Raw genomic sequence first — 17,623 nt, forward strand, 5'->3', positions numbered from 1 at the left:
TCTTTTGCTCCAGGCTAGTGCTCTACCACTTGAGTCACAGCACCACTTCCTGCCTTTTCTGTGTATGTGGTACTGAGAAATCAAACCCAGGGCTTCATGCACGCTAGGCATGCACTCTACCACTAAGCCACATTCCCAATCCCAGATCGCTGTCTTTAAAATCTTGTTCGATTATAATTCTGCCACCAATGTTTTATGTTTTATTTCATTTTGTTATGTTTTTGAAATCTTGTTTTCTGTTACTATTAAACAGTTAAACTCTACTTGAGACAGTAAATGAGGAACATGAAAAACTGCATTTATATATATATATATATATATATATATGTGTGTGTGTATATATAAAAGACAACCCAACCTAAGAAATCTGTCAATGCAGGGAAAACAGAATGTGTTATTGGAAGCAGCTTTGGCATGCATGCAGTGGAAGGGTGCCAAGAGTCAATTGCCAGGGAAGCACGGCGGCTTCCCTGTAGCCCTTGAGGCCACGGTTCAAAACTGCACAGAAAGCTGCACCTGTGGGGTTTGGCCTAGGACTGCAGGAGACCCAGTCTTTTCTCCAGCAACACGGCAGCTGGAGAAGCAGCAGCAGGTAGGGGTGTTGGTGGGACAGCTCCTCCTGGCTCTCCAGGGATGACCCACTGCTGAGGGCTAAGGTAAAAGCATTCCTTCCTGCACCGGTGGAGCTGCCCTCAATACATGGGGCACCAGCGCAGTGGCTTCCTGCCCAGGTCAGAGTGGCCTCCAGAAGGGCACACCCTTCCTCAGTAGGGTGCAGGACCACAATCACAGAGCCAATTTGATGGTCCCTGAGGTGAATTGATTGCCAGCAAATGGCACATATGTGAGTTTGCCAAATCCAGACCAGAGAAGTTTTTTGTCCTTCCTTCAGGAGTCATGTTCTTTCTTCCTCCCTTCCTTTTTTCTTTCTCTCTCTCTTTCTCACCCTCTTCCTCCTCCTCTCCTCCCTTCCACTCCTCCTCGTGAAACTGGTAACACTGAGAAGAAAATGTTACTCAACAGACCAGAGCAGTAGGTAAAGAAATCATTTCTACCGGAGTTCCAGTTCTACATTGTAAGGTGGTCTCTGGCGAGAATCACAGGTTAGTGTGTTAGAATCACACTGTTTGATCACTCAGCCTGAGACACAAATATCTAAGAAAGAGCCTGCTATGTGTTTTCCCTGCAGCTACACAGGCTGTCCCTCGCTGTCCCTCAGCCCTCACTGCTTCTTTCCTTGTCTTGTGCCCTGCCCCATCCACTCTACCCACGGATCCAACTAATTCTCTAATTCTCACTCAGTGCCACTAGAATGAAATATTCTTTCTTATCTACTCTAATAGCATTTTCAAGTCAATGCTCCATTGTTTTTGTTATACTGGAATTTGATCAGTGAGCTACAGAGAAGCCGTATAGCAAAGCATGTTTACAGAAGCAAAACATTATGAGTTATGAGTTAACTAAAAGGGGCAGTTAGGGTTTGTTAGAATTAGTGGGGACAATCAGAGGTAGAGATTTACCAGAATCCAACAATCAGGGGTATAGGATAGGGATTTCTTGAAGTCTAACAATCCATGGCATATCTGCAGTTCTCAGAATGACCTATAACACATTTGTGAAATGTCTATGTTACCTATTAAGGTGTTGGGGCACGATGTCATTGCTTAGGCCCAGTATCCATGTTTCACTTTCACTTGGGACTAGGCTAGTCTCCTTCTCCCCAGTTTTGGCATATGGTAGTACATCTGCAAAGTAGTGAGGCCCATTTAAGCTATTAGAGAGGCTACCATGGCTGGATTGTAAATACGAGGAGAACAAAGCTTTGTAGAGGACGCCATCACATCTATAAACATGTGTCTTGCTTTAATCATCAACCTGCCAATTCCTGAATGGGAAAGTCAATGTTTAATCAACCCTGAATTCATTTATTTACCAAGCAAAACTAACCCCCCACTTTTCCCTCTATGGAAGCTGCAAGAAATTTAGAAAAACAGAGCAAGCATGTTGTAGAAGAAAGGCCCAGGGAGGAAGAAGAGAGAGATCTAAAGTTTTAAAATGTATCAGCCAGGCAGAAAGAAAGTAGAGGGGTGAAGGGCAGGTGGGCCATGTTGGAGCTAGAGGAAGCAATGTGAGTTGGAGTAGTGGGAGGGGCTATACCTGGAGAAATCACCAAAACGAGTCTTGAAGACGAGAACATTTCTGTACAGTTGGCGTTTTAAGGGGTATTTTTGAAAATTAAAGACATTTCTGTGGAAGACATATGGATTTTAAGCTCCTAAATTCCTCCTGGCACTCATGTTGAAGTATTTGTCTTTGCTATGTGCCATACTGCCATGCTCTTGGTGGTAAGTATTGGTCTGTAGAGTTTTTCTTAAAGCTGCTCTGCTAGGCCCATCACTGTGTTAGGACTACAGCTTGTGTAGGAATTAGGCATATCTAATTCTTGAAAGGCATATCTAATTCTTAGAGTTTATAGAAGTTTATAGAAGTTAAGCCTTGGTTACAGAAAATGGCCTTAATGTGGTGAGTTTTCTAGAAAGGGGAACAATGTTTGTGGAACTCTCAACACAAGTGATCTCAACACAAGTGAGAAAATTGCTGAAGATTCCAACTGAGAATGATGTATTGTACTTAGACAAAAAGGAGAGCTGGGTTAATGGGACAGACAAATGAGAGAGGTGGGTTAATGGGACAGCATTAGGGGAAAAGAGTATTTGCTGAGCCCAAGGCCAGAAACAAGAGGAGATGGTTAGAGCTAGGTGTGAAGGCTCACATCCATATCTACTTAAAAGTTACACATCCTTCATCCCATCTATGTCAGAAGCAGAAATTGGAGGATCATGATCCAGTTCACTGGTCTGTTTTTCAGTTTCCAGCATTCTAACAAAGACTCCCAATTAGACCTCCAAGTGTCTCAATAAAAGCTTCTGAATAAAAGCAGCCAGGAACTGGTAGCTCACAACTGTAATCCTAGCTATGGAGGAGGCTGAGATCTAGAGTACCAAGGTTGAAGCCAGTCTAGGCAGACAAGTCTTCAAGACTCCATATGGAATTAACCAGCAAAATGCTAGAGTGGAAGTGTAGCAATCTTAAATGGATGGGATTGCCAGTCATGATCAAGAAAGGCATGTGTGAGCACAAGACCCTGAATTCTGCCCTAAAACAACAACAACAAAGAACAGGATAAAGACATTGAAAGTAGTGCAGGGATGTTGGGTGAAAATAGCAGAGAAAATGAGTTTGGAGGCTGCAAGGTTAGACCTAGGTGCTTAATCCTAAAGACAATTGGCCTTGGAATGCAATCTTGAAAACAGTGGGGAACTATTCATGAACTACATAGTAACAGAATCAACATCTTTAAAGAACCACTTCAGATCAGATTCAGGGAGAGCATAGAGCATGTTGGCAAATAATTTAGGTGGCAAGAGACACCCAGGTATGGAGAACTGAGAGGGACTGGGAAATATGGAGGAGGTGGAATGATCCAGATCTGATTATTATCCAGACTATTTTGGAAATAAAGGAAAAGGCAAAATGATATATTATTAGCTTTGTTTATCAAATGCTTACAAAGTGCTACTCAAGAAGTATCATAATTCTTACAAAGATCTAATAGGTGAGTTTTTGTATTGTGAATGAATACTATACAGTCCATATGGGTAACAACTTGCAAAGAGAAATACACTAAGTAAGTGGTTAGCTGGGATTTAGAATCAGGTCAGTTCAGACCTCTTTTAAATCAACCAGATTAGTTTATAAAAGGGAAATAAGTTCTAATGAACTCAAGTCAAATCCCTTGACACACTACAATCTCCCTCCCCCCCAACTTTTCTGATCTTAATTTCTGATATATTTTGCAAACTCATTGCTATTTATTTTAAAGGCATGAGTTTTCTCCTAGAGCCTGATTTAATATCAGGAAATGCCGTTGAAAAAGAAAAAACCATGAAGGGTGTTATTAAGCAACTGTGGTTAGATAACTGATAAAGAAATCTGGAGGGCTTTTGATTTCTTTGTGAATGTTTTCTCAATGCCCTATTATTTCTGTTATCTTTAGGCTTTCACAACCCACACAGCTAGAACTTTGGCTGAATTTCACTTCCTCTTTGTACCTTATGATTAGATGCTTTTCTTCTCACTTGGTAAATTTACAAATGTCCCTTCTGAATTTACATAACAACTGTACAATTCAACAATTGAGAAACTATAATGAAATTGTTAAGTAATTTTTCTACTGTGGCGAAATTCAGCTTTGTTTGCAAAGAAATGGAAAGGTTCCCACTTTTATTTCCTGTTTTCAGAATTTCATTTCTGTATTAAGTATATCGTTGGGTCTAAGATACCATATACTCTTTTCATTTGTATTTATGTAACTTTGCTTTCACTAAGTTCTTTCATTGAACTAGAATCAGTAATTTCAACTTGTAAATGAGTTCTAACATCACAAAAATATTGGAGAAGAGGGAAGAAATTGTCCTAAAGGGCTGGGAAGGTGGCTCAGTGGTAGAGTGCTTCCCTTGCATGCATGAGGCCCTGGGTTTGATTCTTCAGCACCACATAAGCAGAAAAAGCCAGAAGTGGTGCTTTGGCTCAAGTGGTAGAGCGCTAGCCTTGAGCTGAAGAGCTGAGGGACAGCACCCAGGCTCAGAGTTTAGGCACCATGACTGACCCAAAAAGAAAACAAACAAACTTCCAGTGCTATTGATTAAGATGCCTTGCACTCATAAACTGACATGTTGAATTATAACCCCTTTGAACAACTACTTAAAGAAAATAAAATATAATAAAAAAAAGAAATTGTCCTAAATAGAACAGTGGGGTTATAGTTTTCAGCACCTTTTGGCAAACATTTTGTTTCAATTCTTAGCAAGCAACATGGCATGTTTTAACTTTGTTTTGTTGCTGCTACTATGTTTTATGGTACTAAGGATAGAACCCAGGGCCTCGGCATGCTAGACAACTTAAAGATTTAAGTTATTTTGTATAACTACATACTATCTTATTCTTCCTCCCTTTGTCTTCCCCAAATCTGGTTAATAGAAGACCTCTGTGAAGTGTCTCACAAAGTTGCTAACTTTGACTTTTCTAAGTTAGTAAAAGCAAAACAATCCATATGCCAACCAACATTTCTACAAAGGGAGTCACTATATTTTTAATCTGTTTTCATTCAATTTCCTGTTCTGAACTTCATAAAAGTGAGATCTTGAAGATCTTGAATATGTTTTCTTCATAATTAGCTCATCTTACTCAATATCATGTCTTTGGCATTCATCTATATTTTGCCCTCTGTAGCAACAGTCTACGTGTAACATTACTTTTTAGGCTGGATCACAATTTATCATTTGCTTTTGTTGGATTTTCTTTTAACAAGTATATATAATGTTGCTATGAATTTTTTGATAGACATATGCCCTTCTTGCAGGAAGAAGAGTTGGTCACAAAATAGGTTTCGTTCAGCAACAGTGAAATCTTCCAAAGTAGTTTTCACCAGCAATGACACCAGCTTCTGTGCCTCACACCTTGGCATTGCCAGCACTTTTATCCTCTTTGTAGGAAGTAGTATCTATTTGGTTTTTTGAGGAAAATATGATCGAGGTACAAATCAAATGCCATATAGTAAAAGCATGGTAAGTTTTGACATGTGTATTTTATATACCCATGAAATATTCACCAGTGTGACAAGCAACATGTCATCGTCTCTAAGCCATCTGTGCCCTGTAGTGCCTCCCATTTTCAATAAACTTATCTGACATCAGTATAAGACTATAAGTCAATATGCATTTTGGTCACATACCATATACTTTGTTGTCTAGCAGCCTCCTCCCCCTCCCCCCTCCACCTTCCTCCTCCTCTCCCCTCCTCCCCCCACCTCCTCCTCCTCTTTTCTTCTCTCATGGGACTTGAAATCAGGGCTTGTGCACTGTCTCTCAGCTTTTGTGCTTAAAGCTAGCACTCTATCACTTTGAGCCACAGTTTTTGGGGTGGGTAATTAGAGATTACAGTCTCACAGACTTTTCTGCCTGGGCTGGCTTTGAACTGTGATCCTCTATCTCAGTTTCCTGAGTACCTAGGATTACAGGAGTAAGCTACCAGCACCTAGCTTGTCTAGCTTTACCAAAGCATAATTAATTTGAAATTCATCCATTCACAGCATACAATAGCTCACTAGTTTTATTGCCATATAGCTGGGAAGATAAGTACACGTTGCTGCTCCCAGAAATTTTTATTGGTTAAGATGGAGTCTTGCCACCTTTTATACTCAGGTTGGCCTTGAACCTTAATCCTCCTGATAGTCACCTATGGAAGAGCTAGGCTTACAGGGATAGCCATCACATTCAGCTCTTTCTAGAAGTTGTTGAGGTTTAGGTTCCATGTTTAAGTCTGGAGCCCATGTTGAGTTTACTTTATATATATATATATATATATATATATATATATATACACACATACATACATACATACACATATATACATACATATATACATATGGTAATCTAGTACCATTCATAGATTCAAATTCATTTTTTGCAAATGGATAAACATATATACATTTATACGCATACACAATTTAAGCTCAAGCTCACTGAATAACCAGACAGAAAATGTCAGTCTAAATCAATAATAGTGCCAGTCACGGTGGCTCAAACCTGTAAGCTTAGTTACTCAGGAGGCAAAGATCAGGAGGATCATAATTCAAGGATCTTCTGTGTAAAAGCTGGTGATGCCCTATTTGAACCAACAAGTTGGATGTGGTGGTGTATTCCTGTAAACCCAGCTACTGGGAGGTATTGGTAGGAGGATCATAGTCAAAGTCTGGCCACAGGTAGAAGGCATCAGGCTCTATCTAAAAAAAATTACTAAATAACAAAAAGGGCTGGGACATGGCTCAAAGGGCTGGCAGCACTTATCTATCAAGACTGCACTCAGTAATCTGTATCTATATATATGCATATATCATACATGCATCATACATGCACACACATACAATTGAAGCTTACTAAAAATAGCAAAAAAATTAAACTATAATCTCAAAGCAAATAATAAATTTAATTTTTGGTAGTGACTGACACTTAGGACCAATTCCAGCTATATCTCTTCTTCTCTGTCAGATTACTGACATGGAACTAATTTAGTTTGATGTGAAATGAACAACACTTGCCTGTGCTGTGGTTTTAGCTACATTTGACTCACCACTGGCTTCAGTGTTAGGAGTGGGAAGAGGGCTTTCCTTTAGCAGATCATAGGATCTGAGAATGAACAAGATTCTAGAGATCGATCTCTACTTCAAGGTCCTTTCTCCTGTTTTCAGAAGTAGAGGAGAATCCAATGTTTAGGGCAATGAAATTGCAATATTTGAATTAAGAACCATTACTGAGAAAATATGGGCATATCATCTATGCTTTTAAAAACAAATACTTTGAAATAAATAATGCAAATGACAAAAAAAAAAAGTAGAGGAGAATCTATTCCTACTTTAGGGAGAAGCTGCAAGGCCAGTGGATTATTCTAGTTTTGCTTTCTGCTTGCCAGTGGAAGTCCCTTGCTGCCTGGCTGCCCATCTGCTGGCCTTTGGAGGGCAGCTCTTCAACTCTCCACAAAGGTTCAGAATGTCTTCAGAGATGTCTCAGCTCTCCTACTGAGAGTTTAAACTGTAGGTACTGTGAAGCGTGTTAGTTCATCTGTAACAGTAAAGCAAAAAGGGCCGGGGGCTGTTTTTGGACACTGGTGTGCTTCTGATGAAAATCTTTGTCCTCCCAGCTGGGTTTCCCACTTTAGTAAATACTTTGAACTCACCACAAGCTCCATATACCTAATAAGGGTATCTCTCTCAGCTTTTCTTTTCTCCTCCCAATTTTTTTCTTTTGGTCTATTACCACCAAGTAAACATCCTGCAGTCATGTGAAGATGTCTGCCCTCCTCCATTATCTGGGACTTTCCAGTGTCCAGAAATTGAAATATATGTTACTTATATTTTAAATGAGATATGCACAAATCCCCATTTTCCTGACCAGTTGTTTATATTCCATGAAGCTCAGTTTCCTCCTATATGAGGGTACTGAGGTCCCATCTGTGGACCACAAGGACTGTAGCACATTAATATTTTTGAGCAAGAGTGAATGAGCAGATGAAACATTCTCTGCTATTAAATAATCACTAGGTATCAGTGAAAATGGCGTCTTTCTTCCTCTCTCTCTCTAGGATGGATCCATCTTCTGTGGTTGCTACTGCAACCACAGAGATGGGTGGGGCCTCTTTCCTGCAAAGGGCTTCTTAATTTCTAATCTGGGGTGCTTTTCTTTCTAGGTTACCTGTGTCTTCAGCTCTCTTTATGATGGTGGTAACTTCCACCATCCCATCCTTGTCAACCTCATCTCAGTTCTTGGAAGTTTTCTCTCCGTACTTCTGAGTAATTCCCCACAGTACTCTTGAGCCACAGCTCCGCTTCTGACTTTTTGCTGGTTAACTGGAGAAAAGTCTCAGGAAAGTTTTGTCCGGGCTGGTCCCAAAGCATAATCCTCAGATCTCAACCTCCTAAGTATCTAGAATTTGAGGCATGAGCTACCAGTGCTTATCATTGTTGCACAACAATGTGTGTGTGTGTGTGTGTGTGTGAGAGAGAGAGAGAGAGAGCGCACAAGAGAGCGAGCGAGTGCACGTGCACACTGGTCCTGGGGTTGAAGTCAGGTCTGAGTGTCGTCTTTGAGCAGTTTTTGCTCAAGGCCAGTGCTCTACCACTTGAGCCATAGCTCCACTTCTGGTTTTTTGGTAATTAACTGGAGATAAGAATCTCATGGACTTTCCTGCCTAGGCAGGCTTCAAATCATGATCCTCAGATCTTAGTCTCCTGAGAATCTAGGTTTATGTGTGAGCCACCGTTGCCCAGTCATGTGGTCCTTTGTTAACAGGCCATAAACCACAGATGCTTTTCCTCTTTCCACCTCCAGTTCATGTTTCTCTCTAAACAATAAAAACAAGGTATTACAAAGTAACTAGAATTATTGCAGATCAATCCCTTACTTGGTGCTGAAAACTATTTAAGTATTTACATATAGGCTGTCCTTATTCTATGAATTTAACAGACATTTGAGAAAAATTTTCAGTATATAACATGCCATAGTATTTACATGTATTATCTGAATAAACAAATGATGTGTTTATTTAAGATGAATGAGATTTTAAAAAATTTAAACATTAAAAAAAATCTCATTTGACTTAATCTGGTCCAAGAACACAAAAATAAGAAAAAAAAACCTGGAAGATTTGACATCATAATTTACTATTTGTCATTTATTTTTGAAAGTTTTGAAGCAAAAAAAAAAAAAAAAAAACCCACCAAAAACAAAACAATATTGGAGCAGGGTACTCACCAGGGACTCATACTAGTAAACCAGGCTACTTGGGAGGCTAATAATGTGAGGACTGAGGTTCAAGACCAGCTAAGGAAGAAATTCACAAGATCTCTGCTAAGCACAGAGCTGGGCAGTGACATGTGCCTGTCAAACTAAGCTGCATGGGAGACTGAGATTGGGAGGATCACTGTCTCAGGCCAGTCACTGGGGTAGAAATCTACAGGACTTAGTCTCCATGAAAGGAAGCTGGATCTTGTGGTAGAGGCCTATAATCCCAGCAATAACGGGAAGGCTAAAGTAGGCAAGTCCTGGTTTGGGTGTGTGATGTGAATGAAACCCTATCCTAATCAACGAAAAATGAGTGCACCCCTCAGTACTGCCAAACAAAGGGGGGGGGGAATGCTATCATCTGTTGAGAGTGAAACTTAATGGTATAATTCATACTTGTGTAAGACACTGAGTCCAATGTCACCCCCCCCCCACCCCCCAATCTGCACAGTCTTAAAGAAGGGAGAGACAATGCAAAAATTAGAAAATTGAAAAACTGATCCACAAAATATGCGGGGTTTTTTGTGTGTGTTTTTTGCTCATGGGGCTTGAACTTTGGACCTGGGCACTGTCCCTCAGCTCTTCAGCTCAAGGCTAGCGGTCTACCACTAATCTACAGCGCCACTTCTGGTTTTCTGGTGGTTTATTGAAGATAAGTGTCTCACAGACTTTCCTGCCTACCTGGGCTGGCTTTGAACCTCCATCCTCAGATCTGAGCCTCCTTAGTAGCTAGGATTACAGGTGTGAGCCACTGGTGCCCGGCTGCCCAGTTAAATTTTGATAAAGAAAAATAAGTTGAGAAGCATATTCTTTCAAATATATGAGGTTGGAACAATTGGTTCTTCATGGGGGAACAAATCTCAACACACATACCTCATGTAACAATTATTCCTAAATGCATTTATATTTAAAGATAACACTATCTTTAAATCTAGAGTGAAAAGCTATAAACTTCTGCAAAAGTAGCCCAGAGTTCTTGTGTGTGTGTGTGTGTGTGTGTGTGTGTGTGTGTGCTGGTCCTGGGACTTAGAACTCAGCCTAGGCATTATCTCTGAGCCTCTTTGTGCTCAAGGCTAGCTCTCTATAACTTAAGCCACAGAACCACTTCTGGCCTTTTCTGAGTAGTTTATTGAAGATAAGAGTCTCATGGACTTTGTTGCTCAGGCAGGCTTTGGACCTTGATCCTCAGATCTTAGCTTCCTGAGGAACTAGGATTACAGGCATGTACCACTAGCACCTGGCTTTCAAGTTCTTATATTCAACATCAAAGCTCTATTTTATAAGAAACTAGACCTCATCAAAGTAAGTTATGCTCTGCTCCAACCCTCCAAAAGAAATACAGGATGAAAGGCAAACTACAGACTAAAAGAAATTATTTGCAAATCATTTCAGATATTTAAACATATCTAAAATATGCTACCTTTGCCCTGAATCAAACTTGATTCTCCCATCTTTGCTTACTGAATAGTTGGACTTACAAGCATGAACTACCATGCTTGGTTCACTTTTCTTTCTTTTTTTAAACTTTCCCTAACACCAGCCATTTCTCTAAAGAGTTCTAATTCCTTTTAGTGACTAAGACATCAAAATGCCATGATCTGGATACTAGGTATCATTTCCATCCAGTGGATAGAACTAGGAAATCAATCAATCCATCAATCAATGTCTATCTGCCAAAACCAGCCCATTCTAACCTTCTGCACCTTTAACTCTGAGAAACCTATCTTCTACTCTTCCTTTTCCTATTCAGTCTTTCCTCATATGTAAACCTGCCTCCCATCTATACTGATAATCACACAGGCATCTTCTCTTCCTGCTCAAGCTATGGCAGCCTACACCACAACAGTTTGCTGCACTCTCTCCTTATCCTTTAGCTCTGAAAGCTGGATTCCTCCCATGCATATGGGTGGTCTTCCTTTCCCAGGTGGCTTTGGCCATTCTTCCCTTCTTCTGACTTCACCACTAAGACGAATCCAACCACCTTCTTCATTCCACCTAGGCTGTAATTAACTCACAAGGCTATTCCCTTCAGAAATGACTGAGTGGATTCCGACCTTAACCCAACACCAATTTAACCCCTTCCACATGTACCGGTGAAGTTGTTTGGGCAACTTATGTATGGCTGCCCCCCTGTGGACAGTCCCAGCTCTCAGCTGTCTCCAGCACCACACTCCAGCCCATTTTCTGGACGGACCCTGACTCACTGTTAAACCTTTTCTCAGGAATTGAACCCAGGCATGCATGCAAGGAAAGCACTTTACCACTGAGCCACCTTCCCAGCCCAAGATCGCTATATTTTCTATTACTCTTCCAGAAATATTTGAAATAATTCATTTAACATTTTCCCTGTGGGAATTATGTGATCCCTTCAATAAGCAAAGGTCAACTCTTTTATTTGAGGTCCTTTAAAAATCCATATGGAGCTGGGTGCCAGTGGCTCATTGCTTGTAGTACTAGCTACTCAGGAGGCTCAGATCTGAGGACTGAGGTTCAAAGCCAGCACAGGCAGAAGTCTGTGAGACTCTACCTCCAATAAATCAGAAAGCCAGAAAGGCCTAGAGTTGAAGCCCCACAACCGACAAAAGATAAAAATAATAAATAAATCCATGGGTTTTTCTTCCCATTTCATGCAAAAAAAGCATGATTTTGATAGTGCCTTACATCTGTAGATCACATTCAATGATGTGAATGGCTTAATATGAAATCTTCTGAGCCATGAGCATCACTGTTTTTTCCTTATATCTGGTGTCCTACTACTGGAGCCACACCTCTTCTGGCTTTTTGTCTGTCCTGATTTTGAATTGTGATCCTTAGATCTCAGCCTCCCAAGTAGCAAGGACTATAGGGCATGAGCCACTGGAACCTGGTTAGCCAACGTTAAGATTCATTTATGTGGATGCATTTTCCACTCACATGCTGCTATATGGGTGATAAACCAAAATACTGTTTCATAAATGTTCTTAGAACTCTGTTCAGCAGTGTTCTCCATCGTACCCTATCCTGGCCATTATTTAGAATTAGTTAAACATTTGGCCCTCCATCTTGTAAATATAAAAATAGTATATAATTTTTCTCCCTCTCGTTACTGGGAATTGAGCCCAAGGCCTCATACTTGGTAGGCAAGGGATCTTTTTCTTTTTGATCTATCTTAAATTATGCCCTTAGCCCTTATTACGTTACCAATCTTCTACCAAGTTCCCACAGACCTAGTTATTTAATCTTGTTATTAATACCTGTTGGATATGTGTTTCAAGTACCTTCACCCAGTTTGGGGTTCTTTTATGAAAATTAGTTCTAATGTATTCAAACTTATCTTTACCTTTATAATTTTACTCTTATCTTTTAAGAAATATTTTTCCAATCTAGCCAGAAAGTTATCACTTACCTTTGAAGTTATCACTTTAAGTTATCACTTAAATTCATATTTAACCCAAATTGAACTGGTATTTATGCTGTAACATGTAATACATTCTATAGAATGAAGTACTTTTCTATCCCAATCCATAGCAATTCCCAATCACAAATGTGATTGTCTTATATAGTAGTTTCTAGTTTTTCTGGCTGTCTATTCTGGCACCAAATCTCAACTATGACTTATAGGTTATGGAATCTGGTGGGATGCCTTACATTTAGCATTTAGCTACACTGATTTTGTACTCGACATTGGGAAACTTTTAATTCTAATCTGTAGATTCTTTCACATCTCATCTGCACATAATGGCTAAGAATCAGTCTATCATCATATTGTCTAAACTGGGTCTTCTGACTCCAAGATATAGCAGATCATTGCTTTGTTACTAGAAATTTCTAAATGTTTCCTCACTGGTAAAGGGAGGAACACATTATTGATTATCCTGACTTGATTGTACTGCTGTTTTATAATGGAGTCTTAATTAGAAAAGAACATCTCAGATCTCTCTTGGTTCTTCTAGTTCTTGCTCTTTTATTGGTTAACTTGTGTCCTGAATAATTGTACTGAATGTTCTTAATCATAAACTGACTTACCTTTTGTTCTTTGCAAAGCCAACACTAGATGGCAGCACATCACTTTTTAAAAAAGGTGGGCTGGGAGAATAGCGCAGTGGTTACAGAATTTGTAATGCCCCAACATTTGCGAAAAGAACAAAAAACAAAACCACTATTTAAAAAAGATCAAAGCACGGCTAGCACTCTACCTCTTGAGCCATAGCTCCATTTCCAACTTTTTGGTGGTTAAAGTATTACGGTCTTTCTGCCCAGGCTGGCTTTGAACACAAATCCTCAGGTCTTAGCTTCCTGAGTAGTTAGGAATATAGGCATGAACCATTGGCACCTGACTTTTCTGTAACAAGTTTTAAGACTACTGTAAAAAACGCTGATTTTCTAAAAGCCAAATCTCCCAGAAAACCTATCTATACTAGTGTTTTGTTTTGTTTTTTTTTTTTTGGGGGGGGGGGTCTGGTCGTGGGGTCTGAACTCTGGGCCTGGGCGCTGTCCCTCAGCTCTTCAGCTCAAGGCTAGTGCTCTACCACTTGAACCATAGCACCACTTCCAGCTTTTTTTTTCTGCTTATGTGGTGCTGAGGAATCAAACCCAGGGCCTCAATGCATGCAAGGCAAGCGCTCTACCATTGAGCCACCTTCTCAGCCCCCTACCTATCTATAACAGGTAACTCTCCTCCAGCCACAAACAAGCTACCCAGTGCCCTACCATTTAGGTCATACCCCTAATCCTTGATAAACTGTTAATTGTGGAAAGCCAGTTACCACTTAATTTATATACTTACAGTTCAGATGAATAAAGCTAAAAACACTATGGCAGTAACCAAAAAGCTGGAATACGTTCTACTTACTATTCTGAGAAGACTTTGTGGAAATATAGTACTATATAATGTGCATTGTTTATGGTGATCAAGAAACTATTGAGGCATAAAAAATTCTTAAAGACGGGGCTGGGAAGGTGGCTCAGTGGTAGAGCACTTGCCTTGCATGCTCGAGGCCCTGGGTTCGATTCCTCAGCACCACATAAGAAAAAAGAAAAAAGCCGGAAGTGGCGCTGTGGCTCAAGTGGTAGAGCGCTAGCTTTGAGCTGAAGGACAGCGCCCAGGCCCAGAGTTCAGGCCCCACGACCAGACCCAAAAAAAAAAAAAAAAAAAAAACCAAAAATTCTTAAAGATTGTAACAGCAATCTCTTAAGTTTTCCTCATTCTACAGCTCAATCCATCTATCCTCTCTTGGGAGATAGGTGTTCACTCTCACACACAAAATGAACTCTAGCCTAAAGTTACCAAGCCTTGACCATCCTATATACCAGTTTTACTACTACTTCCAAACAGAAGCCACATCCATGCCATGTTCTGAATTTGAATTTAGTCACTTCAAAGAATATCTTGAAATTTCTCTAAGCCTACAATATTCCATATTTTTATTTATCATGAGAAGGGGCCTTTTTCTTTCCACTCAAAACTCAGTATCCGGGGCTGGGAAGGTGGCTCAGTGGTAGAGTGCTTGCCTTGCATGCCTGAGGCCCTGGGTTTGATTCCTCAGCACCACATAAGCAAAAAATAAAAAGCCGGAAGAGGCGTTGTGGTTCAAGTGGTAGAGTGTTAGCCTTGAGCTGAAGAGCTGAGGGACAGCGCCCAGGCCCAGAGTTCAGGCCCCACGACCGGACCCCCCCTCCCAAAAAAAAAAAAAAAAAAACCAAAACAAAACTCAGTATCCATCTCAGTTACCACTTTTTGCTTCCCAAACCAGGCTATAGAAGACTCAATCCAACAAATGGGGGAGGGGGGGAACTAATGAATGCAATCTTCTTTTAACAGGGAATTGGGAAGTGGCGCTATGGCTCAAGCAAGTAGAGCGCTCGCCTTGGGCTGAAGAGCTGAGCGATAGTGCCCAAGCCCAGAGTTCAAGCCCCACGACCAAAAAAAAAAGTCCCTTAACAGGGAATTGAATTAAACCCGAACTACAATAGTAACGGAAGCACTAAAAGGGACTCCAGTGATGGTAACTTATTCTCATATGGTCATTTGTAATAATTTAGACTTGTTACCATACACATACTCCAAAACTTATAGATGAGAAATCAAGGTCCTGAAATATCTAACGCACAATATTTATCAAGAACAAATCTACTATTATTTAAAGAGTACCCTAAATGTTTCCAAACTAACTACTAACTGGTAAAGTATTGTCACCTAGAAATATTTTTCTTTATTAGAAGTCTAATACTAGACAAATGTTTTCTTAATCTTAGATGTAAAGACAATCAGCCTATAAAGCATAAGTTTCATCTCCAATGAGGGCACTAAAACATCAATACAAAAGAAAATAACCTCTCTAGGAGACTGGCTTATGGACAGTACTATTTGTTATGATGTAGATTGTTATAACAGACTTATTTCAAAACCATATACAATACTTAATAAGAAACTAAACCAGACAAAAAGGACAAACTACAAAGTATTATCAAAACTTGTTTTATTTTCAATACAAGATAAATATCATGCTTGTTACTAGTGCAGTTTAAGGCCGACAATAGCCATATAGCAAACTGCTGAACAGTCACCTAAAATGCTAAAGGAAGAAAGGACAAAGTAAACATTAAACACAAAATTGCAATTACAAACATTTTCAATAAAATAGGAATAAGCTTTTCAAAAAAAAAGCTAATATGGAAGTCTGGTTCTGATGGACATCAAAAAGTTTTACCTATTTGAGCAAATATCCTCTTACCTTTTGCACAGAACTTATTATGAAGTCATCATAGTCAATAGCTAGAATTCTGACTTTCTTTGGTCTTTTGATATTAGACAAATTATTTACAAAGTGATTGGCAATTCATGGATATTTGTAGTATGACACATTTTGTTGTTGCTGTTAAGGGCTTTCCATTAAAAATTGTAAAACAACTCTATAAGGCTGTACTGGGTTGTAAACTACTTTGCTAATATACCACGGGATGCAGAATAAGAAGGAATAGACCTTTCTTAAGGCTAAAGTCATCAATGTTATAGATGTTTTCCTTAAAATATATTATGATTCACTCCAAAGGATTTTTTTTCCCATTAAATACCACCTGAGTACTACTTTTTTCAAAGTAAAAAAATAAGATGAATTTACCATCACATTTAAAAATAATTTAGCTTATAGAATGCTTAGAAGTGTCATGGAATAACAGTGCAACAAAGAATACACCTTCAAATTGAAATGCTTTGACTAAACGTAGGGTCTGCTCACCTATGGTGAAGTTTTAGGATACTCCCACTTGAAAAACTGTCCACAGATACCGTGCTTCAAGATTTGTGTGACTTCAATTAAATTCTACCTATATTTGAAAAGCTTCCCATTACAATGTTAATTAATGTTGCAAAAAGTGTTTAAAACTTTTGAAATCTGTCTGTCTGTAGCCAAGTGTTTACACATCCCATACAAAAACATAGCAGCTATATTCAGAGAATGTGAAAAACCTGAAAATTTAAATTGTTGGTTAAGACAAACCTAAATCAATCTAAACTGATTGAATATTTGAATATCCATAAAAATCCATATTGCTACTTTCTAATGCCAAGAAAATATAAGAACTTCCTCCCAGAAGCCTAGACATTTAACACATTTTTTCTATTTTGACTTAAGAGGAAACTTTAATCTTGAATCTTCATTTCTCTAAGTGAAAAATTATACATTAACACTAAGAATGCCATATATAAGGCCACATCTTGATAAATATGTAATTTTTGGTTGTTTTATTTAAAACATTAGTCTAAGGCTTCTAAGAGTCAAGTTGCTAAAAATACAGCAGTGTTTCCAACTGAAGGTTAATGTTGGAAAAACAAAACAACAACAACAAAAACCATAGTGTAAGACAGGAAAATAGAACACCCCACTACAAAAATCCCTCAATTAATTAGCACAAAAACAACAGATAAATGTGCATTTAAATACATACAACTGGGGGAAACATTTACAGAGGACTATGATGCAAATGAAGTAAATGAGTAAAATTTAAAAAGCAGTTATCAATAAAGCAGAATCTCAACACTATATTCCCAAGTAAGAAATAAAAACAAACTTCCTCTTAAAATAACTTAAGATGAAGCTTAAAACACAAAATTGAAACCACCTTATAAAATACAGAAAGGTAAATGACCATTCAGATAAGAAAACCAAAATGTTGAGAGCACTCCCAACAGAAAAGTCTGGTAGCATCTCATGTAAAACAGTATATATTTAGGTTATTGGCACATT

This window comes from Dipodomys spectabilis, unplaced genomic scaffold (genome assembly GCF_019054845.1).
Source record: "Dipodomys spectabilis isolate Male_0828 unplaced genomic scaffold, ASM1905484v1 ptg000234l, whole genome shotgun sequence".
Lineage (NCBI taxonomy): Eukaryota > Metazoa > Chordata > Mammalia > Rodentia > Heteromyidae > Dipodomys > Dipodomys spectabilis.